At 46.0% G+C, this 18,885-nt stretch overlaps 1 long non-coding RNA gene across 1 annotated transcript; it reads right to left on the bottom strand.

Annotated features, from left to right (window-relative positions):
* Positions 1-326: 326 nt before the first annotated feature.
* On the bottom strand, positions 327-17,976 carry LOC117803430. The gene is made up of 4 exons (XR_004627289.1): positions 17,310-17,976; positions 16,014-16,927; positions 14,461-14,557; positions 327-6,408 (listed from the first exon to the last, which is right to left on the bottom strand). It is a non-coding gene; the product is annotated as an uncharacterized LOC117803430 (long non-coding RNA).
* Between the last annotated feature and the right edge of the window lie 909 nt (positions 17,977-18,885).

The following is an 18,885-nucleotide window of genomic DNA, read 5'->3' on the forward strand; positions in this document are numbered from 1 at the left end:
AGAGGGGAGGCGGGTGGGGGATTGGGATAGCCCGGTGATGGGTATTAAGGAAGGCACGTATTGCCTGGTGCACTGGGTGTTATATGCAAGTAATGAATCATGGAACATTACATCAAAAACTTGGGATGTACTGTATGGTGACTAACATAACATAATTAAAAATTATTAAAAAAATAATAATAGGGGCGCCTGGGTGGCACAGCGGTTGGGCATCTGCCTTCAGCTCAGGGCATGATCCCGGCGTTATGGGATCGAGCCCCACATCAGGCTCCTCTGCTATGAGCCTGCTTCTTCCTCTCCCACTCCCCCTGCTTGTGTTCCCTCTCTCGCTAGCTGTCTCTATCTCTGTCAAATAAATAAATAAAATCTTTTAAAAAATAATAATAATAATAATAAAGCTATTCCCAGTTGTTCAAATATTCCCAGCTGCAGCCCCCAGACATCCTGAAACAGACGAGCCATCCCCACAGCGCTCTGTTAGAATTCCTGATCCATAGAATTTGTGAGCATAGTAAGTTTTGGGGGGCTTATTATGCAGTAGCAGGTAACCAAAACAGTCTAGAAGAAGCTATAAAGACATTTGGAGACTTGATCACAATTTTAACAAAGCACACTGAGAAAAGGAAGATATGAAGGGGCATGGGGAAGACAAGACAGCTCTACAAGTGAGTGGGAAAGACTTAAATAGATGCTCTATTCCTCCTAATTTTAGAGCAATGGCCCCATGATATCTACAAGGAGGATAAAGCTAGTGCCTGGCAGGGAAATGGGCTGAGACATCAAAGGTCCTTGGTTCATGCCTTGTTGACGTGATAAACAGTGCTTCCATCAGTACCTTGTCACCTGCCACAGTGCCCAGCCAGCCAGGATGAGAGTCTTCAGTGCCTCCAGCTTGCACTCATCTCAGCATTTTCTCCCCAGGCTGGCAGGGCCAGCTTCCTGAAACACACCCACTAGGATCCCTCCCTCCCCTGCAGAGGTCAGCAAACTAGTCTTGCCCTCAGCACAAGAAAGGGATTGGTGGCTTGACTGGAAGCCATGGTATTGGAAAATGAGGTCTTTGCGGGAATCATAGAAGCTGTTTTCTTACCGTGGAGTTTGCATTCTTATTTATATATCCAGTTATCACAGCTGGGTTTTCATCTGGATCCAGAGTTATCATATTCTGAATTATCCACATATTTATATTCTCATCTGTATTCCCACTCACTATATTTGCACTCTCAGCCAGGGGAAGCTGTCTAGCCTCATGAAGATGATGGAGGGGGCAGAGAAAGGGAGTAAACTGGGGTGTCCTTCCGAGCCAATTCTTCCAGGATTAAGGCTTTCCCAAGATGCAGGATTTTCAGAGCTAAAACCTGGAAAGTCTTAGGCAAAGTAGCATCATTTTAGTACTAATATAGGGCACAGTCCGACCACCACCCTTCATAGGTCAATACAGCCCTCCAGGACAGGAGGAAGGGGAAGAAAGAGCCTCGGTCACTGCCTATACACTCCCCTGATGCAGCAGGAGTGCCCAACTCCACTGCAGTCTATGACAATGGTATCCTAGGTACAGGAGCCTCTGTCTCCCAGCCCAAGGTTCTCTGCTTAAAGAACTCTGTGCTCAAATAAGTTTTGGGAAATCTAGGTTCAACATAACTAAACAGATGCTTTTACTCTAGGACCTCTCAGAGCCTGCACAAGATGCTCACTGCTTTTCATGCCTCTCTTCAGCAACCTGATGAGAAGCAGAGAGAGAAAGAAAATGGGAGCAGGAACCATCATCTTCGTCATCACCATCCTTGCCATCAACATCACTATCCTAACTATCATAAGAGCTACCTCCACCAAGCACTTCCTATGTAGCAGGCACGGCACTCCTGCCCTTTAACCACCAGAACAGCACTACGAGCGATGTTCAGAAGTTCAAGCGACTTGCCTCAGGAGGCAGCTAGTAATGCCTGAGGTAGGATTTGAACCCAGGCCTGTCTGAATATAACCAGGGCAATGACTCTGGCTTCAGAGACCTAGTCCTGCTGCCTGGCTCCTTTCTTGTCCTCACCCCCTTCCTTTCTAAGGAATTGATGTATTTCTAGAGATTCCCAGTCACAAAGGGAAGAGGTTCTCTCAAGCCAAGATTTGGGAGACAAGGAGAGCCATTTTCAAAAACAGAAAAAAATGATTGAACTTCATGGGCCTGACAGCAGTTCCACTAGAGAATAATAATCATAGCAGTAAGAGCCAACATTTATTAGGCACTTAGTGTAGCCAGGTTCAGGCTAAATGTTTATGTTGTGTTCTCTCATGAGAATTATTTTAAAAAAAAGCAGCAGCAGCAGCTCTCAGGTTGGGTCTCACCCTTGGAGCCAGTACTTTATAAGACCACACAAATCCTGTGCATGTCACTCTCTGCCTCAGTTTACTCATCTGCAAAGTGGGACAATATGTTTCCACTTTATGCAATCATTGTGGGGATTAAACAAATTAATATTTATGAAGCGCTTAGCATAGTGCCTGGCAAGTAGCCAGTGCTATGTAAGTGTTTGCTTTTGTTATTTAGAGTCCAATGAAACAAAATAGTTCGACTCAGGGAGCAAGAAGCCCGGGGGGCGGGGTCAGGATGGGTGTGAGAGAAAAGTTTCTGTCCTTCCTCTCCCTCTGGCCTCAGTGGGACTGTCTGTCCATCTTTACTTCCCCTGGTTCTCAGCACAGTGCCTGGCTCATAGCAGGCTTTCCAAAAATGGCTGTTAGATGTTAGATTTCTGTCCATGGCTTCCTTCTCCACCCCCTCCCAATGGTTAATAGCTCCACATACAGAAACTCGGTCTTCAGAAGGAAAAACAACCCATGGAACATCCATTGGCAGGAGACTTCTCCTTCCCACTCCCTATTTTGCCCTGCTGTGCCTTGCCTGCCCTGCTGCACCTTACCTGCCCCGGCTGGCTGGCCTAGCCCCTCGTCCAGACTGATGATGGTCACTCTCCCCAGCCCCTGCTGGGCCTGTCCCTTTCTGCCATTCACTGCAGAGACCAGAGCTGGTGCCTAGGAAATCTCCTCCTGCTGGTGAGCACATCTCACTCTCTGGCCCAACATTAGAGATGGAGTCTTCAGGCCTCATATAAGGAGATCAGGTTGCTGAAATAGGCTGTGGGATATGGTTCTGCCACTCTGCAGATGAGCAAACAGGCTCAGTCCTGAGCAAACAGGCTCAGGGGACTGAGTGACCCAAGGTCAAACAGGTATAAGCAGAATGCCAAGATTTGAGCTCAGCTTTATCTGATTACAAATTCGACTTCTTTCCACCGTAATATTTCCCTCTTCTGTACCTCTCCTCCTTCATTCCCCCTTTTTTTTTTCAGCATTCCATGCAAATTTGTCCCATGACTTCTAGGAATTTGCCCTTTCTGCTTTGGTTGTAAGAGTAGCCATCTCCACTAACTTTCAACCTGTGAAAATCTACCCCACCCACAAGTGTCCTCATGCTCTCCCCACCTCCAAAACCTCTTCTGTGCATACACCCATGATACTGCAGTTCGTGGGTCTTTTTTATTTTTTATTTTTATTTTTTGGCTGTTGCAATTTCTTTTTAAATCCTACCAAGTGGACTGGGGGGTGGGGAAGTCAAAAAGTTACTATATTTATGCAGTGAATGGGTTTAGGTGATAATAAAGACAGATGTTGCTATAGCAACTAACGTTCCAGGATTCCATACACATCTTTTTGCCTTTGTGCAAAGTACACTGGGTGGTAGCTAACATCTCGCTGAATGGTCTGTGCAGAGCAGGGCTCACTGACCACTGCAGTCAGGTTAGGGTCAGATTACCCACATGGGACTCCTTAGCTACCAAAACATTGGCTGCAGCTCAGAGGTCCAGGTAAACCTGGCTGTCAGCACAGCTCAGGGAGTCTTTCAGAGGCTGCCCTGTCTCCCTCCTGGGTGAACTCTTTCCCTTGCTCACCATTTCTTTCCCTCTTTTTCATGCTGATTCTAAATTATACTAAGCGATTAATGACAACTGAGGTTATTTTTTTGAACACCACCGGTAGTAGGGGGGTCGTGCATTCACTTGGACCATCACATGCCTTGGTGTGAGAGAGAAAGCTCTGTGGCATGCCTGCGTGCTGTGCAGTTCGAACAGCCCAGGCCCCTTTCCCTGGGACCTCTCCCCTTCTTGCTTGGAGTTCCTGCCTGAAAGCCTCCCACCACCCTGCTGACCCCAGGTCCCCAGTACCACAGGTGCTCTCCCTCATCCACACAGTCAAAATTGCCCCCTATGCACCACACAGAGGGGGAAAGACCTGGTTGGAATTTAGAGGGCATGTGTTCTAGCCACACATGACACCCAGGAGCTGTGTGACCTCCCTGAGTCCTAGTCCTATCCCAGGGGAGAGAGGGCTGCATCTCAGTGCTAACCTAGTAGCATTCATTCACAAGTAGGGGAAAATGATAACACATGTCAAATGCACTTCCCGCTGGTGTTTGCCCTTTTTTTCACAAAATAGGAGCCTTAACCCAGTTTTCTCATCTGTGAATTGGAAACAATGTCTGTCTCATGGGTCTGCTTCTGGATGATCTTATCTACTGCATGCTTCGTACTACCACCTATTTTTAATGGCTTCCAAACACCTACAGTCCCAAATTCCCAGCCCAGGTCTCTTCCCTGAGCCCTACATCCACATGTCAAGCCGACAACCGGCAGCTGTGTGTCCCTCAGACATCTCAAACTCATTATATCCCCAACTGAGCTCATCAGCTTCCTCTATAAATCTTTTCCTCCCCCTGTGCCCTCCCTCGAAGCAATAGTTCCATCTTCTACCTCTTGCTTCTCCTTACACACCCACAGGTCCAACCAACCACCCAATTCTGTGGAGTTCACCTCCCAAGTATTTCTGGATGCCTTCCTTCCAAACCTAAAATAATTGCTCTGGTCGTGACCTTCAGTATTGCTAGCCTCTAATGGGCCTTCCTCTCCCTAGTTTTGTCCCCATTAATCCCATCTTTCCCACAGATTCCAAGGGGGCCCTTTCAACATGCAGAGGTGAGGTGACAAAGTTGTCCCTGCCACCTGCAGGTAAGTCCAAACTCCTCTATGAGGCTCTTCAGAATGCAGTCCTTGCCATCTCCCCAGCCTCGCTAATCTCCACACCTCATTCTCCTCATTCCTGGACCACAAACCTGCTTATAGTCCCTGACAAATCCATGGCACCCCTCACCTTGGTGCATTTGCTTAACTTTGTGTCCTCTCCGCTTGGGATGGCCTCTCTATACACATGCCCCTCTTTCTTCCCCTTTCCCCATCTTCCACATGCAGGCATTACCTCCTCCTGGAAGCCCCCTCTGATTTCCCTGGGTGAGGTTTCTTGAAATCCACATGCATATCTCCCTCGTCGCATTCACCATGTTGTCCTCTGTGTATATGCTCATTTCATCCACCATACGGTAAGCTCCACTGTGGCATAGACTAACCACCATTCATTCATCCATGTGCCTCTAGCTCCTACCTCAGTGCAGAGGCTCCAAATTATGTCTGATGGAAGAGTGAATGAATGAAACATTTGGAAGAGAATCTCTCTCTAAAAACTCAACTGAACCCACGGACATAATAGTATTATTTTCTCTCCACCTAAACCAAGTGAAGGCAATATTGCTAAATTGGATGATCACTTCCAGATTCTAGCTGCAATGGTCAATTTTGTCCGTCAACTTAACTAGGCTGGTAATAGCTGGTTATTCAAGCAAACACTAATCTAGGTGCTTCTGTGAAGGTATTCTGTAGGTGTAATTAACATCTATAACCAGCTGACTTTCAAGAGAATATCCTCAATAATCCTGGTGGGTCTGATCCAATCAGTTGAAAGACCTTTCAAGTACAACTGAGGTTTCCCTGAGGAAGAAGAAATCCTGCCTGGGGACTGCAGCTTCAGCTCCTACTGAGAGTTTTCAGTCTGCCCTTCCTGAAGGCCTACCCTATAGGTTGCCCAGCCAACGCTTACAGTTGTGTAAGCCGAGCCCTTGCACTAAATCTCTTGACACGCACACACACACACGTATATACAAATGTATACACTACTATATACATATACTATATATATGACAGTATCATACATTCTACCAATTTCATTTCTCTGGTAAAATCCTGACTCATATACTAGCCTTCAAAGACCTAGAAAGTGCTTAACTTTGGAATGAAGCCCTTCCAGAGGGGAGCACACATAGGAGCTCTTGCGATGTCCCTAATTTACAGTGCATTTGCAACATCCACAAGAAGAGGGTAGGTGGTGAAGATCGCGCTTCCTTTGCTCCAGGAGATACTCAGCACTGGGTGGTTCAACAGCTTTACAAGATGGCACAGTGGGACCACTTGTCAGGTATCCTGTCTCCTAGGCCAGGGCTCCCCAGCAGATCAGGTCTGAAGCATCAGTAATCTGTATTGATGAGAAGAAAAGGCTGCTGTAGATGATTGAACTGGGCCAATTAACAAGGAAACAAACATGCAATTGCAAACCAGAGCCCTGGCTAACCCAATGTACTCTGCTCATTTAATTTGACATGAGTCATTTAGTTTTAATTAGGACAATGCTTCATGGTATGTTAGTAGGAGTCCTGTAGTATATACGTTGTGAAAATAATGAAGGCTTAGCAACAAGCCCGGTTTCAGCACTCTGCTATTAAACCTTCACTGAGAGAGGAGGTAAAGCTTCCAGGCTCTATGTAGAAATGACTGGGCTTGGAAATTCACACTGTTAGAAAGAGCTAGGTGAGACAGAGTCTGGCAAAACCCCCAGACTCAAGCAAACCCTGGAACACTAAGCTCATGAGCCTAGGGACCAAGCCCACTGCTGAACCCCAGGATCACCTAGCTTTGGAGATCTGAACAAGGCCTGAACCACCCTCCCCCCAGCTGCCAATGGCCAAGAGGGCAGAATGGATGCTGTCCAGGAGAATATTAAAGCAGTCACCACAAGGAGAATGTCCCAGCTCAGATCCTAGTTGGTCACGCTCAAACTCCACTAACCTGAGCCTTCCTTGGGAAACCCCTTGTCCCTAGTAGGAGGGAATCAAGATTCAGACCTCACGGTCTCACTAGTTGGATGAGAACTATGCTTCTCCCTTTCTTCTGTCTTCTAAAGTGTGCTCACTCAGGTCATTTCATCATGAGATGGTTCTGTTTATGACCAGGATCAAATAGCTAGATTTGCCTTCCTTCCTCTCACCCACCCAATTTCAGTTTGAATTCCACAGCTCTAATCTTTCCTTTTATCCTTTCTTGCCCTCTTTCCAGCCAGATACTGGGGTATCTTCACCCCCCTGGCTGTCCCCTAAGGAACTACTATCATTTATTCCTCAGCACAGAAGCATCCCCATAACTGTTCTTTCCCCTATCATTTGCAATGCTAACCTTGCTTCTCTCATTTGTGGAATAAGAAGGTTGTCTTTTAAAGTAGTTCCAGGTATCACTGAATAAAGTGGAAGATATTTGCCTGGGGCAGGAGACAACTCTTCCCATCTCCAAAGTCACCAGCACATGGCAGAAAATGCACTGACCTGAGAGACGTAAGGAATATGGTGTAGGCCAGCTCTTACCACCAAGTCTTGGGTAAGTCATCAACTTCTTGGCCTCAGCTTCCCTTTTTTAAAATGAAGCTAGACCATTTCCAAGATGCCAGAGGAGAAAAAGCTCATTTCCCCACAGCCATCTCGTTTATACTTACTGTGCCACTACCTCTATGCTGTGTCTCTCCTTCTCCATCCTTCCCTCCCTCCCAATTTGCCTCCCTTCTTCCCTCTTCTCTCCAGCCCTGCCTGCATCTCTCTCTCCCCCCTTCTCTCTACCTCTCTCCTCTCTCCCCCCACCCACTGTCTCTCCCTCAGAATCCAGTGAGTCACCACCAAAGCAGACAATCTATAAATCTCTATCTCCATTTTTCTGCAGCCCCGTCCTGTGGTACCTAAGTTGCTCAACCAGTGAAAATAGTCCCAGAACCTCTCAGCATGAAAAGAAAGAGGAACATTGGTGGGATATCAACTACTATAATGGGAATGCTTTAAAGGAGTCCACGAATCTTCAAGCCCCTTCAAGTTGAAAAAAATAGGGAACTTCAACTCTTGGGAATAAAATTTGAAACCCTGGACAGTGACTATATGTCAGTTGTAGGGGTAGAACGGGTACGTAGAGCATCTTGCCTGATTCATGTGTTTTGTGAACTAATATTAACATTACTAAGTGCATGATATCAAGCTCAGAGTCGTTAATGAGTAAGACACCATCCCCACCCTCAAGGAATTCTGTGTACAGTGGAGGAGATGGACATGACGAAAGGTAGTTACAATAGAGAGAGGAAGCCGTGGGTGTGTGGGAGCACAGAGGAAGGCTACTGAATCCACTCAGGGGTTAGAACAGACTTCTTGGAGGAGGGGACAGACAACTTAAGACCTGAAGGAGTGTTTTCATCTAACTCAGTATGTCAGTAGTATTTGATGCAGTTAATACACCCTCCTCCTTGAAATATTTTCTTCACTTAATTTCCCTCCTATTCGGCACCTCCTTCCTAATCTCCTTTTCTGGCATCTCCTTATCTTCTGAATTTTTAAACGTTAGAATACCCAGCACGTGATTCTTGGACCTTTTCTCTATTGCTCTCACTCCCTAGGAGAGCTCAGCTGTATCTTGGCTCTAAGTACCACCTGCCACTAGAAATCATCAAATTTTTATTCCTAGCTCTGACTTCTCCCCTCTAACTGCTAACTTAACCTTCCCCTGCAAGGTCTAATAGGTACCTTTAATTTACACTACGAATGGAACTGGACACTCAATTTCTACCCTCACTTTTCCCAAAACTGCTCTCCTCTCAATATTTCCTCTCAGAAGAGTTTCTTCTCTCATGCCAACATCCAATCAGTCAACACATCTTGCGTTATCTCTCCTAAACATGTAATCCTAATTTGGCCCCTTGTCACCACCTCTACTGTTCTCACCTTGGGCCAAGCCACCATACCTCCCTCTGAGACTCCTGCACTAGCCTCCTATCAGATCTTCTCACCTCCATTTGGTCCCTAAAATCAGACTGATCCTTTAAAACTGTAAGCCAGATCATGTACTCACCTGCCCAAAAAGCACCAATGGTTTTCTAAGTCACTCAGAATGAAATCCCAAATCCCTCCCATCCCCCCAGAAGAATCTGATTATAATCAGAGAGGCCCCCCACCTCTCTGCTCTCAACTCCTACTAATGCCCCACCACTCTTGCCTGGTTCCTAGTCTCTGAATGTGCCCAGTACCACTCCCCCACCTCCTCTTCCAGGTCTGCCCTGTCTACTCAACCATCTTTCTCCAGATACCTGCTTGACTTTCTCCTTCACTTCAAATGTTAACTCAGGTACAATCTTCGAAGAGCTCTTTTCTTGAAGGTACTATTCACAGAAGGAACCAAGAAGAGATTTTGAGGCCCGAAGGATTAGCAATACTAGGAGGCTAACACCACCTTATTCTTAGTCCTGAAGGACAAGACAAGGAAATGGTGTTACCAGAATCCGTCTGAGAGCTGCCGCCATGGGCATGACTATGCTGGAACTGTGGCTGAGCAGAGAGCAGAACAAGTACCTACCTTTTCCTACCCTCGGGTGACCTGAAGCTACATGCTTTCGGCCAAATACAACCAGGAACCAGAAGGCAAGAGAGCCCTAGTGATATAGTCCACGGAGTTCAGAGTCAAGAGTACACAGCAGGGCAGCAAAGAACAGAGAACATATTTGGAGCAAATGGAGATTACTCAGAACCTCAATATTTCTGGTTCCCTTCTTTCCAGGCCCAAGGTAGGATCTTGCATTCTCTGCCAAGCCCTTGAAGGCAGGTCAATGTCACTTCCAGACATAAGTGATCGCACTCCCCCTTCAGCCTGCTATAATGACCAGAGACAGTTCAGAACATAAAGACTTAGTCAGCCTGGGTCCCAAAGTGACAAGCATGTATCCCACAGTGGACATGTAGCAAAAACAAAACAATAAGCCCTGAAATTTGGGGGTTGTTTGTTACTGTAGTTTGACCTAATATGTTCTGACTGATACACTTCCTCTGCTAAAATAGCAACCTCCTTCACCCTTATACCTTGCATGCCTTGTTTTCTTCATCAGACTTACCACCACCTGTAAACTTCAATAGTTGTTACTTGTCTGTCTCCCTTCTCTAAAATGCAAACCATGGGACTTTGTTTGGTTCACTATTAATTCTCAGCACCTAGAGCAGCTCCTGGTTAACAGCAGATGCCAAAATCCTTTATTGAATAGATGAAGGAATAAATGAGCTCAAAACAACCAACATGACTTAGGCACATTCTCAGGAATTATATATGGACAATTCTGAGGAAGTGAAAGATAAAACAATTCACTAAGTTCACCCAGCTTCAGTCATGAGATGAGTTGCGAAGGCATTTTGACTCCAGAGCCCAAGTGCCTGACCACTCTGCCTTGCCACTTCCCAGTATGAAGGGGGCTTGTTGGGGAGGAGAGGCCATCTGGGCACAGGTCAGAGGTCGGAGAGAGCCAGGGTATCCTACATAAGTATTAGTTATGGCTGGAGCCAAGAGTGACAACCAATAAACTACACAGGATAACAGGGAGAATTAGAAACTTTGCTTGGCTATGTAAAAATAATGCTAATTACAGTCATTTATGTGAATTGCTTACCATTTCTGCCTAATTAACAGGCAGCACAACAATTAGGTAGATCTTTAACTAATGTCAGCCTAACTTTGTTGTAAGTTTTATTTGATTACAACTGTAAAAGCTAAAAACAAGAGCTTAGTCCAACAATGAATTGGTTGTTCATGAGAACTAATTCTCTGCCCAGAATTTAAAATTAGAAAGGAGCTACCTGGCCTTTTTTTTTTTAATATTTTTTAAAGATTTTGATTTATTTATTTGACACATACACAGAGAGAGAGAGAGAAAGAGCACAAGTAGGCAGAGCGGCAGGCAGAGGGAGAGGGAGAAGCAGGCTCCTGGTCGAGCAGACAGACCGGTGTGGGGCTAGATCCCAAGACCTGGGGATCATGACCTAAGGCGCCCAGGCACCCCCAGAAAGGAGCTACCTGGTCTTTACCAGTTATTGCCTGTACTATTTAGTGATCTTCCAGGAATAAGGGTTTCACCTGGACTAGAATGTCCTTGAGGCAGGTACTGTCTAATTTTTCATGGTATCATTAACTCCTCCCCACCTGAGCCCAGCTCAGCCCTGAATGGAGGGCAGGGGTGGCCTCTGTGCCAGGGTTTATCTGTTGGTGCTCTCTCTAGAAGAGATGGTCCTGGCTCATGTGTCTGAGTCTCCTTTCACTGTCTGGAGGCTGAGGATGTGAGATTGGCTAGAAGGTGCCATGTTTATAACAGCTACAGACACCGGCAGGAGCGTTTCCTAAAACCCTGTAATAGGCCTTCAGAAGAGGTGTGCTGAGGGTAGGAGAGAGCATTTGGTGGCCTAAAGCTAGCTGAGAACCATCAAAATGTTATAACAGAGAGTGTCGGCTGTTTCCCAGTATCCATTTTTGCCTTCTAGAGGGACAGTTTTAGCATCCCAGATGAAGGCCATATTTTCTAGGCTTCTTTGCAGCTAGGTGTGGCCAGTAGGAAATCAGCAGAAGTGATGTGTGCAAATTCAAGACCATGCATTGAAGAGAGAAGAAATGAAACTCCCCTCCTGTTTCTCCTCTTTCCTCTGGCTGGTGTACAGGCAGGATGGTAGAGCTTAGGCAAGCCTCCTTGGACCCAGGATGCAATGCAGGCATTGAAATGCCAGCAGCAGGATCAAAGGAGTCTAGATGGTCAGAACTGTGGGGTTGCAGAATCACACCATACGGAGCTGCGCTGCCGCGCACATGCAATAGACGTAAATCACCCTAAGAGCACAGAAAACGGTAAAATGTGGTAAAATAACTAAGAAGTGGTTCTGAGTATTCATTACTTTGTTTTTAATATGTCTTATTTCCTTTCAAGTTTACATAATTTAATTTTTAATGAGGAATATATTTAACAACTAGCTCTCAAGATTTCTGAAGATCTGTGCCAGCTCCAGCTCCGGGTCTTTGTTAGAGTAACACAATCTGCATCCTAACAAATACAAAGCGGGGGGGAAGTGGGAAATAGGTTGAGATCTGTTCTCAGATGTATGTGATATGCATGACCCATGGATGACCTGGGGTTACCTGAAAAATGATGTTGTTCCAGAAAAATGATGATGTAAAAAAAATTCTACAACTTCTATCAGTTATTATTTGAAAATAAAATGCTTATGGCCTCACTCCAACTTGAAGATACCCCTGTCTTTGGAGAGCCACTGTTCCAGATGATTGTTGAGAGCCTTCCTGCTCCAAAGCCCAGTGCTCCTACATAGCTCGCTTGAGCATTTCTGCCTCTTTTCCACCTGCTTCTCTTAGGACCTTCTCTTACCAGTGTAAGGGCCAAGAGGACATTGCTCTGGTGAGAGGCATAGGGCCTGACCTAACCTCTCATTTTTACAAAACACAGAATGAAAGGCAAGTATTAGCCATTCATTCAATAAAGAATCTTACACCCAGCAGGAAAGACAGATGCATAACTAAGTATAATTCACTAGGTGTACTCTATGGTGGAGACACATAGCCCTGGCAGTGCTCTTCTGTTGCTAGAGAAGGTAGCAAACAGGCATGGAAATCTCCATGGCTCACAGATCTGAGATTCTGAATAAATTATACAACTTCTGTAAGTCCTGTTCCACATCCTGGTACCTTGATGGGGCACTCAGTGCCCAATAACCATCAGAACACATGAGGAATTGAAGGATCTAGAAACACGAATGACTCATCCAAGATCAAACTATAGTGGATGACAAATCCAGAGTTCTAAACCAGGGGTGTGATCCCCAGGGTGCCTTGAACACAGTAAGAACCTTGAGTTTTCCAGGTGCTCAATAAATGCTTGTTGAATTAAGACTGAATTTCTGGGGGCGCCTGGGTGGCACAGCGGTTAAGCGTCTGCCTTCAGCTCAGGGGCGTGATCCCGGCGTTATGGGATCGAGCCCCACATCAGGCTCCTCTGCTGTGAGCCTGCTTCTTCCTCTCCCACTCCCCCTGCTTGTGTTCCCTCTCTCTCTGGCTGTCTCTATCTCTGTTAAATAAATAAATAAAATCTTAAAAAAAAAAAAAAAGACTGAATTTCTGGAAAATGCCAGACATTCCCATACCTCTTCACCTTCACCCCTTTAACTACAGCCCCCCCATCACTGCCTCGTGGTAGACAGTCCCTCCTTTGCTGTCCTGCCCATTGCTTCCTTACAGTATATTCAATAAACTTCTATCACCTTTAAAAAAAAGAAAGACTGAATTTCCAATTTAAAGTCAACTCTTTAATCATAGACTCATTTAAAACTAAAATAGTTATCCAAAGGGGCATATGCACCCCAATGTTTATAGCAGCAATGTCCATAATAGCCAAACTATGGAAAGAGCCCTGATGTCCATCAACAGATGAATGGATAAAGACAATGTGGTGTATATATATAAATACACACATACATACATACACACACACACACACACACACACACACAATGGAATACTACTCAGCCATCAAAAAGAACGAAATATTGCCATTTGCAATGACATGGATGGAACTAGAAGGTATTACGCTAAGTGAAATAAGTCAATCAGAGAAAGACAAATACCATATGATTTCATTCATGTGGAATTTAAGAAACAAAACAGATGAACATAGGGGAAAGGAAGGAAAAATAAAATAAGATTAAAAACAGAGAGGGAGACAAACCATTAGAGACTCTTAACTATAGGAAACAAACTGAGGATTTCTGGAAGGGAGATATATAGGGGGATGGGGTAACTGGGTGATGGGCATTAAGGAGGGCATGATGTAATGAGCACTGGGTGTTGTATGCAACTGGTGAATCACTAAATTCTACCCCTGAAACTAATAATACAGTATATGTTAACTCAATTGAATTTAAATAAAAAATCTAAAAAATAAAAATAAACACAAATGTAAAAATAAAGACTTTTTTAAAAACTAAAAGAAAATAAAGAGAAAAAATCATTTAACCATAACACTAGGAAGGGCAAGACAGAGAGAGGTCAATGGACTTCCCAACACCTCACAGCAGGTGGGACCAGCCCCCAGTCTGCCACCACCTATCACTCCATCCCACCAGGGTTCAGAGGCCCCTTCTGCTCTCCCCTGAACAGCACATCTTCCCTCTCTCCAGCCCATGTGATCACTCATCAAATCCATCCTCAAGCTTTCAAGATGCCACTTGCTCCTAATTTCCCTCCCACCTCACTGCCAGCTCCCTCCGGTCTCCTGTCTAGGCAGCTCCTTCTCTACCCCTGTGATATTTTCTGTGACTTTGGAGAAACCTTGGACTTCCCTGTGCCTCTGGAAAGCTAGGTCAGGCCAGGGTGGGCACTAGAGTGGATATGAACTCCTGAGGCCAAGACTTACCCACTGTCTTGGGCTGCCTCCTTGGAACAGGACATACAGCAGACCCCCTGGGCTGAATCCTCTCAGCAGCAGTGACAGACCTCAGTTTGACATAAACCTACAAGATGAGGAAAATAAATCTGCATACATATTTTCCTTCTTACATTAACATTCAAGTTCAGCTCGCTTGTGTGGCCCACACCCTGTGCAGTCGGGTCTAGAGTCTACAATGTTCCCAACCCCTTCCTTCTTGTTTTCATTTGAAAATGAAATGTTGCTCTGTGTGCCATTGATCATATTGAGCTTTCCATTATTCTCTGGGCATTTTTCTCCACAGTCACAAATGCCCCTTTAAAGTCTTCGAGATGGTTTTGGCAAACATCCAGACCCAAACCCCACACTTCCTGAGATTTCACTCCCTCCATGCCAGCAGCCCATCACTCTGGTGTGTTAAATCCAGCAATTCCATACTCTGAAAGCCCTCTGCAAAGCCAGCTGCTCCTGTCCTGAGGCTTCCCTTCTTTTCCAAAGTCACAACCTTCAACAGGAAGGAGGGGTGAAAACACCTCATGAGCCCCAAATTCCTTCTATTTCTTACTCAAAATGTCTGGGGAAACACGCTCAAGGTTTGTTTTTTACTCTGGGCTGGATTATTTTTCCTGCGTGAATCAGCAGAAGTGGGCAGTCATGAGAGATTTGAACAGCATGCTAAACCCTGTCACATTCCCAGTTAAAAGAGATGATGGACATATGAGTAATTCATAAGTAGTGGAGTACAAGTAAGACATTGGACAGTAACAGTTATTTGAGATGAGCCATCCAGGAGGATGGTGGCCTATCTCCTGTTTAGTGCTGTCTTATCAGATACAGTGGACTTTGTACCATAAGAGGAGGGGTCACCAATCCTCATAACACTACCTCCAGGGAGCTCACCAGGATACCCCCTACCTTCCAGATAGTGCCTGCAGACATTGGTCCGTCAGGAGAGCATCTGTTCAGCCAGGTAGACTAAACTGCTCTTGGATACACCTTTGTTTTCTCTGATTTTCCACTCTTAGGCCCTTGGGCTCCTGTTATATCACCAAAGACCTGCCCCTCCCACCACTAAATAGCCAAGACCTTCCCACACAAGGGCTTCTTGCCCAGTGACTTTGCTTCATGGCTTTGCAAAATAACAAATGCAGTTACCATTTATTAAACAGGGTACACATCTGATTTAATTTGATCCTCACTCTATGCCGTGATATCATTAACACATTATACTTTGGAAAATTGGGACTGAGAGAAGTTAACTGCCTTTATTAAAGCCCCAAGCTAGTAAGTGGGAGAGCTGAGATTTGAACCCATGGCTGTATCATGCAAAAGCGCATTCTCTTAACCATTTCATTAGCCCCCTCATAACTTCAGAGCTAAGAACACAAGTGGTTTACGACGAACTAAAAACTGAGCCCCCTCAACTTTATTCTAGGGAGATCAGGTAAGGAGCCAAGCTGCCCTGCCCAAACTACAAGCCCCACTTAGGTTGCTCAGAAAATATCTGCTGCTTCTCAGACTTTCAAGCACATGGGAATCACCTGGAGATCTGGTCCAGATGCAGGGTTCTGCTTCTAGGTACAGTGAGCCCAAGAGTTAGCGTTCTAACAGCTTCCAGGTGCTGCTGTGCTGCTGGTCTACGTACCACACTCGGATTATGAGGTCTTACAAGTCTGGCAATCTGGCTCCACTAACTATGAGCAGCTGACCAGACAACCACCAGGGCCGGCTGGGGATGGGCTTTCTGGGCTGGAAGAACAGCAAAGACCTAGAATTCTCAGCGTGGATGGTATGTGCAGTCAAAGGATGTCAGGCGATCAGCAGGGCTGGGACCCAAGGTACATGGAACAATGGAGTAGAACACAAGTCTTAGAAAACAAATCTGGAAGGGAAAATTTGGCCTGAGAAGAGCCTCGACTATGATGCTAAGGCATGAAAGACTCAAGTTTACACATCTTTTTAACCACACCTTTTTATGGTGAAATTATCCATTTCTGCTTCTTAATATCTATCCTCATTACTAAAAATAAGATGTGAAGTCTTGGAATCATCTTTTTGTCCCCTAAATTGCCTTTTACCTGGCCATCGTCAGTCATGAGTAGAGAATGGGGAACACAGTTCTCTGAAATGGGAATGGACGGACTCTATGTTGCAGACATTAGGAATGGAGGATTGGAGACAGGGAGATGGGTTAGGAGGTTGTCCCAATAGTCTAGGGGTGGAATGACGAGGCTGGAACAAAGATGATGACTGTGGGAATGGACAGAAAGCAGAGAGCCATTCTGGAAGCAATCAATCAGACTGTGTTCTCATTGCCACCCTTCTGCCCCATCCTTCTGGCTCTCTTTGCCCTGTGCTGTTCTTCAGAAGATGGACCTCTGTGGACTGCACCATCCAGGCAACACTTCCTTCTGCTTCCGGTTGAGCTCAGCCAATGAAAGGCACCAGTAGGAGACTGGAGAGGGAAGAAATGGAGGAGAGAGGTCAGGGTATTTCTTTCCATGCCCCCTGACTCTTCGCTTCCTCCCTACCTTACCAAGGTTTTGGAAGTGGCTGCATTCATCTATGACCACATCTTTGGTAGGGCAGTCCCTTTTCCATGATGCTTACTTGGCCCCCATACCCTATAAAGTTGGGATGCTATCCTATAGGATGAAGTGGCCAATGTACAGTGTTACTTCCCCCAAAGTCAGATAACCCAGGTCCTGGAGCCAAGAGGCAAAGGTGAGAATGACCCCTCTTACTACCTAATAACACACTTTAGGGATTTTTTTTTCTACTTCCTCTGGGCTCCGTGACTATGCACATGCTGCTTGTGCAAGGCTTCCATGGCCTACCTGTATCCCCCACAGGGGCAGCAGCTTCTTCTCTGCCAGAGGGCTTTCTCCAGCATCGAGGGAGCTTGTTCCACCCTACACAGTCTAGAAGTCAAGGAAAAGTTACTCTCTATGTGAAACCCCTCCCCCAGTGAGGGACAGGATGGTTCTTAAGTGTATCCACATAATTTTTCAGAGGGTCTCCAGCAGGACCAAACCCAGTTGCCCAGAGAAATCTGCTCATTCATTCACTTTATTGGCTTTTCTCCCTTCCTTGTCTTCCTTCCCCATGCCCTCCCTCCTATTTTCTGGGATCACCTTTCAGATAAACTACTTGCACCTAGGTCCCTGTCCCAAGGTTGGTTTTGGAGGAACCCAAACTAAGAGAGTGCTTTTGGAGCAAGGCTTCCCACAGAGACCACAGTCTGAGCTACATTCCGTTGGAAGCCAAGCTCGCCCGCAGCCACCTGGGGTTAAATGGACAGCTGGAGCGCAAGGAGCTAAATGCACAGGAGGCACGTATGTGCCACCACACTCCCTTCCCCTCCCCGACAACTGAGAGTGTCCCTCGGCCAGTCTAGCTCCATGACTGAGCCCCAGGGTTGGCAGTAATTAGTGATTAATCATTAGATACAAATTATTTAGAGACATTAGTGGCTATGCAAAGCCATGTACCTGTTTGTTCTTAGATCTATTCCCTGCCCTTACCCTGCTTTGTCCTGTATCAGAGAGGACTAATTTCCCGCGCTCCTTTGCCCTCTAGAAGGCTCTGCCAGTGGGGGCCACTTGTGCAAGACTGGAGGAAGAGAGAAGTCCAGGGATTTCTCCTCTTCTCTCTCTGCTGTGAATAGCATCTCCAGCTGTTCTTTGTCTCCCCCATGACTCTAGCTCCCCCTTGACTTTTCCTCCCATCATGGTCACAGCTCCCCGGGGACAGCCCCAGCTTCCGAACTCTGATAAGACACGCCCCTCCCTGGGTCCGGGGACAGCAGCTTCCTGCTGTGCTGGTCCCCAAGCTCCCCCACGCCCATTTGTCTCTAGCTCTTCCATTGTCTGTGTAATTAAATACCCTCTGTTGAAAGACTAAGAATGGCTTCTGTTTTCCTGACTGGATCCTAATGGATAAAGTGACTTGTCTGTGATCACACGACTGGTAAGTGGCAGAGCACAATCAAACCAGTTCTGCTGAACTGAAAGCCCTCCGTTCTGTCCCCCGAGTGCCATCCTGCCACCCTAATTGCCTTGGAGGGCTCCAGGCCTAGACATCTCACCAACGCCTCTGCTCCCCACTGGACCTGCGTATCTGTCCAGAGAGTCAGGGTTTTCATATTCGGATTCAAGGGTTATTGTGGAAATGACTTGATTGGCCTGGATCAGAGCTCATTTAGGACCTAAAAAACAGCAATTACCAGGCCTGGGAGGAAGGCCTCGCTTTGTTTTCGCTCATTTTCTGATTTTGTTTGTCCGTGTGCAAGAAAATCTCAAGCCAATTTAGAAGTCCCCCTGCCCCACCTGACCACATACAAATACACCTCAAAAATCCTCTGGGTGTGAAAGAGAACTTACTTACCCAAGACGTAGAGTAAGGACAAGACGC

Source organism: Ailuropoda melanoleuca, chromosome 8 (assembly GCF_002007445.2).
Source record: "Ailuropoda melanoleuca isolate Jingjing chromosome 8, ASM200744v2, whole genome shotgun sequence".
In the NCBI taxonomy this organism is placed as follows: domain Eukaryota; kingdom Metazoa; phylum Chordata; class Mammalia; order Carnivora; family Ursidae; genus Ailuropoda; species Ailuropoda melanoleuca.